Source organism: Triticum aestivum, chromosome 6B (assembly GCF_018294505.1).
Source record: "Triticum aestivum cultivar Chinese Spring chromosome 6B, IWGSC CS RefSeq v2.1, whole genome shotgun sequence".
NCBI lineage: Eukaryota > Viridiplantae > Streptophyta > Magnoliopsida > Poales > Poaceae > Triticum > Triticum aestivum.
In genome coordinates this window covers 453,680,993-453,688,427 of record NC_057810.1, presented here as the reverse complement: position 1 = coordinate 453,688,427, position 7,435 = coordinate 453,680,993, and the positions used below count along the sequence as shown (strand labels likewise).

The 7,435-nt window shown below is 42.2% G+C and overlaps 1 long non-coding RNA gene across 10 annotated transcripts; it reads left to right on the top strand.

Annotated features, from left to right (window-relative positions):
• The first annotated feature begins 329 nt into the window (after positions 1-329).
• On the top strand, positions 330-5,162 carry LOC123137438 (uncharacterized). 10 transcript variants are annotated; one of them, XR_006468290.1, is made up of 6 exons: positions 332-588; positions 703-875; positions 1,185-1,311; positions 1,432-2,942; positions 4,610-4,706; positions 4,787-5,162. It is a non-coding gene; the product is annotated as an uncharacterized lncRNA (long non-coding RNA). The 10 variants fall into 10 exon arrangements; XR_006468292.1 differs by having other exon boundaries at positions 334-588; positions 1,192-1,491; positions 1,652-2,942; XR_006468293.1 differs by having other exon boundaries at positions 335-588; positions 1,192-1,311.
• The last annotated feature ends 2,273 nt before the right edge of the window (positions 5,163-7,435 follow it).

The window sequence follows — 7,435 nt, the reverse complement described above, 5'->3', positions numbered from 1 at the left end:
GGAGAAAAACAACACAAAGAAAACCACGCTTTCCTAATCTACCCCTCACCATGCTTTCCATCTATCAATTTATTATCAAAACAGTGCACGCTTCCCTTCATTGTTTGGGTGAGGAGAGGAAGAAAATCAATCAACCTATATTCAAAATAGATCTTTCCCTGACGTGTCAATCAATCAATCTAAACTGATTTTATATGATTAGTACAAATCAATCTCTACTCCTAATCTCTATTCCTAAAGGACGAGTTCCTACGTCGTTCGTTCATTCGTTCGTCGGCCCCTCCAGGCCTCGCTCGATCCACCCCCCACCGATTTTCCTCCTTCTCTTTTTCCCGTGGTTTATTTTCATCCGTCACGGTTATTTTCCCTGAACCAAAGAGGCGATAGCTTAGGAGTCAGGAGCCCAGCCCGCACACCTCTCTCTTTCCCCTCAGCACCGGAGGCGCGCAACACGGACGCACTGCACCGATCCCAAGATGCGCTAGGGCTGGCTCGCCGCTGATGGCGATGGCTATCAAATGGCAACTACGGCGACGTTGACGCACTTTTTATCCCCTACCGCTGCCGCCTCCCGAGATCCCGAGCGCGGTGAGCTCCCTTCCCTTCCCCACTTCCTCGCTACTATGCCCATCCCTACCCCCGTTCCGTTCCCAAGGCAACGGCCGCTCCATGGTCCCTCTAACCTAGGATATTCTAACCTAGGATTGTCGACCTGATCTGTCGTCATGCACATGACGATGGTGGTGCCGGTCTCAATCGCCCTGATTTGGTTTGACTGAGAATCATCGATGTGTAGGCGACAAGCAGATTTCCTTGGATGTCTCCTTGCCCCTACCGTGCTCGATTTCATTCAAAGGCTTCAGGACCTATTTGTGGTAAGAATCGAACTCATGTACTGTTTTCTTTTATGTTTTACCACTTTTTTGATGCAATCACAGGAACAGACGTGTACAGTGTACTTCTATATGTTTACATCACGTGCTATATTATTAAACTGTGGTTTCTCTTTGTTCAGTTAGTTCTTATGAAATAGAAACACTTATTTTCTCATGTGTCAATTTTCTTGAGCTCAAGCAAGCGGGATGCTCTTCCTCCATGCATGCACATGTTCTGCATTATTGGTTCTTTGGTCTCCTACTAAGTACATTTGGTGCTCTTTGACGCTCATGTGTTCCTTTGGCTAGCTTTCAGATGAAGACTGAATGCACGTGCAAATACGATCAGGATGCAATCGAGGAATATATGGGACTATTTCTGCAATTGTTGTCCCTCCCTAACTCCGTTGAGTCGATAACCATATCATCCTGTGATGTAAGCTGGCTTATGATCTTTGGACAGATTTTGGTCTCCTTAACTCTGATTTCCCGGTATCCATTCTTTATGACCCTCATTGCCACAACAAATGAATTTTCGTTCATATTTGTCATCCAGATGGGTTAAGGAAGACAAGGTAGTGCACTTCCAGATGTTTGTCCTCCTCTCCTAGACGATGTCAGTTTGGTTATGCACGCAGAATCTTGTCTTGATGCCATGCATATTACAAAGGCTTCTATGGGTCTTGAAGCTTTTGCTTGTATCATCTATTAGATATTTTTTCTGAACTCTCTATGTTATCCCTCTTTGCACTGACCTATAATTTTTGTTTGAGCAGGGACAGTGCAGCGAACACGAGCAAATAAATTGGTAGAAGGTGCAGACGACTATCTGAACCAAGGCTTGTGTAATATGTAAAGTGAGTTGCAGATGCAGTATCTACCTCTTTGATAAGTATTGGGTGTAGGTAAGACACATCTAATCTGAATTGAGATATGGATGGCGTGAATAGTCTGTATGTTTGATTTTCGATTGAATGTTGAATTATTATCAACTAGATCTTCCTCCACCGACATTACTAGCTCCTCCTTGAATACCAACTGTCGGAAAGAGAGCAATGGTACTGTGATTGTACTGTTTTATGCCAGGTGTTAAGGAATACTATTTGCAAGCAGTTAGCGAGGAACTGACGGTGCATTATATTGTATAGAAGGTTCTTTTGATCCTGAAAAGCCAATTGTGCATTTAATGTTCTATACCTAATTTGGCCCTCCTGAATCTTGTCCATTCCTAAATGTATGTCTTTTTAGATATTTCAATATGAACTACATACAAATGTATGTAGACATAGTTTAGAGTGTAGATTCACTTATTTTGCTACGAATGTAGTCTATATTGGAATCTCTAAAAAAGACTTATATTTGGGAATGGAGGGAGTACATATACATATGTTAGTTATGTCAAGCACTTTTTTAGTCTCAGCTTTTGTAAATCTTGTGACTTATCAATGCCAGCTTACTAGACAATGCGAAGGAAGCCCAGAAGTGTGATTCAGTGGATATATTGTTGTTGCATATGCCTTGCATGCAAATTTAAATATGAGGGATTCAAGGGCTAGGTAGCATGCTTCTACTTGACTGAATTTAAGTAGGAGAGATTATCAATTGCATGCCGAGTCTTGTTGTACTTTCTGGGTTGTTTGATTTCCTTTGGTGGTTTTTCAAAATAATCTTGATTTAACCATGATTTGCTCTGGTGGTTTTTTGAGATAGTCTTCGTTTCGCAAAGACATCATAGTGATCGCGCCTGGAATACTCAATGTCTTTGCTTGTGGTTTGTGTTCTTCAGGTCTTCACTTGCCATGATATATCTCTGATTTCTTCTTCTCTGTTCTAAATAGAGTCTGTTCTGTTTGCACCAATTCGAGATAATGGTCGTAGAATGCAGCAGCCAAGACAACAAGATCAAGCTCGACTTAGGACTGATGACAAATAAAATTTGATTCAGATGGTTCCTTGCATCTTCCTCTCATAATTAAACCTAATAATACAATTTTTTGTGCTCTTGCTTCTGCAGATTCTAAAGAATTGATTCGTTGTTCGGGCATTTCGTGCATTTGGAGTTCACAGGTATCTAAGTTTCTCTTATATGTGTTCTCAAAGAATTTGGTACTCAGCACTAGGATTTTTTATCTGAACATATCATCTCAAAGCCTTGGGTAGAACACGAGCAATTGTGAGATAGAGCTATTTGCTACACCGTTTAGAAAACAGAACTGATAAACTCTCGGTAGTACCTATATTGATTAGCTATGTTCTTACCTGTAAGTTCTTTGCGAATTATTGTAATTCTTGGTACATCAAGGTTTAAATAATGAAAATGAGAAACTACATGTTGAGCATTGCTTATAATGAAAACGTACGTCCATGGTTTAAAGAAGCTTTATTGTTTCAGTCTATACTGAAGCTTATATTGTTCCCCGGTTGATCTAGACATCAAATATTTTAAGCTTCCTTTTTCTGAGCCAATGGGCGAACTAAGAAAGGGAAATTCGTTCCTTAAATAGTAGTGGCATTTTACTACGCAGATAATACCGACAATTTCTCAAACCGGAGTTCAGTCAGTAGGTTAGTAAATAAAGCCGGAGTTCGCATGGAGCACCAACGATAACCTCAAGCAGATGCATCGAGATAGGTGATGAACTCTCCTATGTTTCCTCACGTGAATCTTTGCTCCAATCGCTTGATTGTTCTATCCGGTTTGTTGTGACAATACAATAATTTTCTGTTTTTTAAGTGGTCCAGTCTCTGTTTGATTTGGAAAGATGGGGACTTTCTTTTGAGTTATTTCAATCTGTCATTGGCCATAACTTTCCAGATTCCTTGTTTTATTTCCTATTTTTTTGGGACTTCATGGTTGGATTGGACCTGGTACTGTTGTGGCAATTTTTTTGACTCCCATTGCAATGGACGGTTATGCTTATAGTTGATGGCGATGATCTTTGTTGTGTTGACCCAAAACAGTACGGTTCTTTGTTTTACAATCTTAACTTCAGAATTGGAGGTTGAGATGCTACATCAATACATGTTCAAGTTCCCTCGCTTCTTTGTGAGGGAACAAAACAAATAACTGAGTGAAATAATTTTAGCATTCCATCTATAAAATTGATGCACCAGAGCTGTTACATGCCCTTCTTGATTCATTTTCTCTGACTGTGTTAGACTTTCTGCAAAAAAAAATATTATTTTAGCAACGCACATCTAGAACCACTAAACATGCTAGATGGGAGGCTCAACCTTGGTGTTTTCTTCTCATATTAGGTCGTTATGGGTTATGGATTATGGATTATGGATTATGGCCCCCATTTTCAGATAAACACGTGTCTGCATTGTTCACTGAGTTGCACTCTGCAATTTGTTTTTGCTCTCTATGTGCTCGACCAAATGATTCAGTGGGTTAGGAGTTGACGAGTTGTAGTGGACATGAAAGATTACTCATTCAGAACTACATATGATTTTTCACTGGTTTTGTGTGTTGTCTTCTCTAATTCGGATGTACTTAAAATTTGAGTTGTCGAGCCTAAATTTTGGATCGTACGAGGATGCAGATAGTTGGAATCAATAAGCAAAGTGTGTGACATTATGTTTTTGTAATAGCTACAGGTCTGAAAATATACCTATTGTGTTTACTGTGGATATACTCGTAAGGATAAGACACACACACACACAATTACTTTGCTTCAAGAAATCGCCTTTTTAGGAATTTATGTACTAACAACCATTCTATAAAAATGCAGGCAAATCAGAGTTTATGGCACCCAAACTCTTCACTGGCAATTTTAACGAGTTGGTGGACATATATTCGTTTTGGATGTGCATGCCTGAAATGAAAAGGTGAACCTTCTAACCAGGGATTTTCTTTGGCTGCCTACCGGTTCTTTTTCTGTTGCTTGACTTTTGAACTCCATGGTTAGAAAATGATGGAAAAGTCTTGGACCTTGCTTAATGCTTGGAACTACACCTTTCCAAACATCCTTGTTGCTTGATGCCAAGAGGATTTCTCCAAGAGACTGGAACTATGTTCCTCTGCAGTTCTCCATTCAGACATTTCTATGGTTAGAGCTTTCTTCTGACAAAATTGTGCTGGTGTCTGGATGTAAAATGTATTTCCTATTACAGCTGAGAAAGAGAGTAAGTAAAAAGGGTAAGCCAAGGGCTAGCCTAAAATTCCAAAAGGACTATTTCCTGAGGTATTTGTCGCCGGCCAACCTGTCATCAACCCAGGGTTGGTCGCTTGAACGACATTCACTTCGAGGGAGTTCTGATTAAAAGTTTGTGACTTATCATGCATGGAACATGCATCTTTTGTTAACATTTTCATTGCATTATATATTATATAAAAGCAACAAAGTAGTGTTCTAGTCATTGCTTTAGTAAAACAAATATACGTAGTATATGGTTATGAAGTTGAATGAATGCTCAATGGTTGGTTCAAGACTTCAAGAAATTCATAATTTGTTCTGTGTGTTTTGATTAAAATGTGGCCTATCTCAGTTGCCAGACTGTGGATAGAGGGATGCATGGCCACCACTTTGTTAGAATACCAACAGTTAGCCATCTTTTGGGTATAGCTATCAACTAGAATCCACAGCTTCACATTTCTCTTTTTTTAAATGTTCTCTAAATACATGTAACTTATATGGCACAATTTCGATGCCACTTGTAAGTTGTAACACCACATGATTTGGCAATTTGTCAAAGAACGACGGTGTTGGAGAAGACGAGGGGGGAGGGGGCATTGAGCCAACAAAGGAGGCGGCTATGGTAGGGCGAGCCGACGAGGCGTAACACGTTAGCACTACTACGGGAGGGGATCAAGGCAAAGAGTTGAGTGGTTGGTAGGGGACTTCTCGGCGGTCCATGAGGAAGCACGGTGTGAAGGAGAGAGGGCACCATAGCGAAGGTGAGGTGGGCATTATTCGGTTTTAAAGAAGAGGACTCCAGCGAGAAATGCCTTGCTACATAGGGAAACCGAGCGTGAAGGGCAGATTTCGACAGGAAATGGGAAGGGTGCATTGCGGGGTGGTTTTTTGTGTTGGCATGCGTGTTGAAGATAACATCACGGATAATCTGGACAACCATGTTTCTCTCGCACTAGATTCAGGGGAGCCCAAAATGTCTAGATGGTTGAATTTTGGGAGCCTACTGGGAGTCCATTTGATGTCCGGACACGTTCAAACATATGAGGAAGAAATGAATTTTGAATTTAAAGACGATCTTAGTCATTAGTCTGATTTATTATATGCATGCTAGCCCGTAGCAACGCACGGGCATTCTACTAGTAGAAGTAGGAGCCCACCACATCTATGATGATACCAGGTTTTGTCACAATTATCGTCATAGAAGTGTCATAAGTATGACAAATTTTTTTATTCGACCCAAAATGTAACAGATGTGTCTTTTTTTGTAGTGCATGTCGGTGAGGTCGGTGTCCCTCTTTATGATGTTTTTGATGCGCTTTTGCAGCATCGTCACCTTGTCCACTGACCCCCAGTCCAAGACCTTGTTGATCCACGACGCTAGCCACATTGGGGGTCCGGATCTAAATTCAGGAGTGCCGCCCAGTTGGCGACGTGAGGTTCGATGATGTAGAACCACTCCTGCTACCATATTTTCACAGTCTCCACAAAAGCCCCTTTGGGCCAGGTGACGTTGGGAAGCTTGCTCACCGTCGCGCCTCCGCAGTCTACGTGCTCCCCGTCCACCACCTTTGGCCTCACGTTGAAGACTTTGAGCCAGAGGGCGAAGTGGGGGGGGGGGATGCGGAGGAGTGCCTTGCACACGATGATAAACGCCAAGATGTGGAGGAATGAGTTTGGGGCTAGATCATGGAAATCAAGCCCGTAATAGAATATGAGGCCACAGACAAAAGGATGAAGCGGAAACCCTAGTCCTTGGAGGAAGTGGGGGATAAATACCACCCTTTCGCCGGGCTCCGGGGTGGGGATGACTTGCTTCTTTGCAGGGATCCTGTACGCGATGTTCGTACTCAGGTACCCCGCATCCTGGAGCTCCTTGATGTCCTTCTCCCTCACGGAGGAGACTGCCCACTTGCCTTGAAGACCGGATCTGGACATGACTGAAGAGGCTGGTGGCCGTGGGAGGTTTCGAGGCTCGGGCGCTAGAGCTCGGAGATTTGGAAGCAGAGGAAGGGAGAAGGCATGGGATAGAAAATATGAATCTTTACCCGTTTCTATAAGCCGCGAATACCAAGCGCCCGCCTCCCTAGCCTTAAAACCTCGTCTATTCCTGATGCGGATATGCGCTGCAGTCGTTTGGATTACCCAGATATCATTGATACGCAATCCTAAATTAAGTGGACACGATCTCTATTTTGACGGGACATGTCAATGAGGCGTGGCCTCGAAACACGGAACACGGGGTGTGAAAATGGTTCGAAATACCGAAAGGTCAATTCTGACGCTTTGCTAGAAAATTTGTCAGTAAAAGACACTGTTTACATGTATCCTGCCTTCGTGGCTAAGGATTGTGTTTATTGTGAAAAGCCGTATACAATTCTCTTTACAGAGGAAAGCCGATGTGTATTCTTTAAGGAACCCACC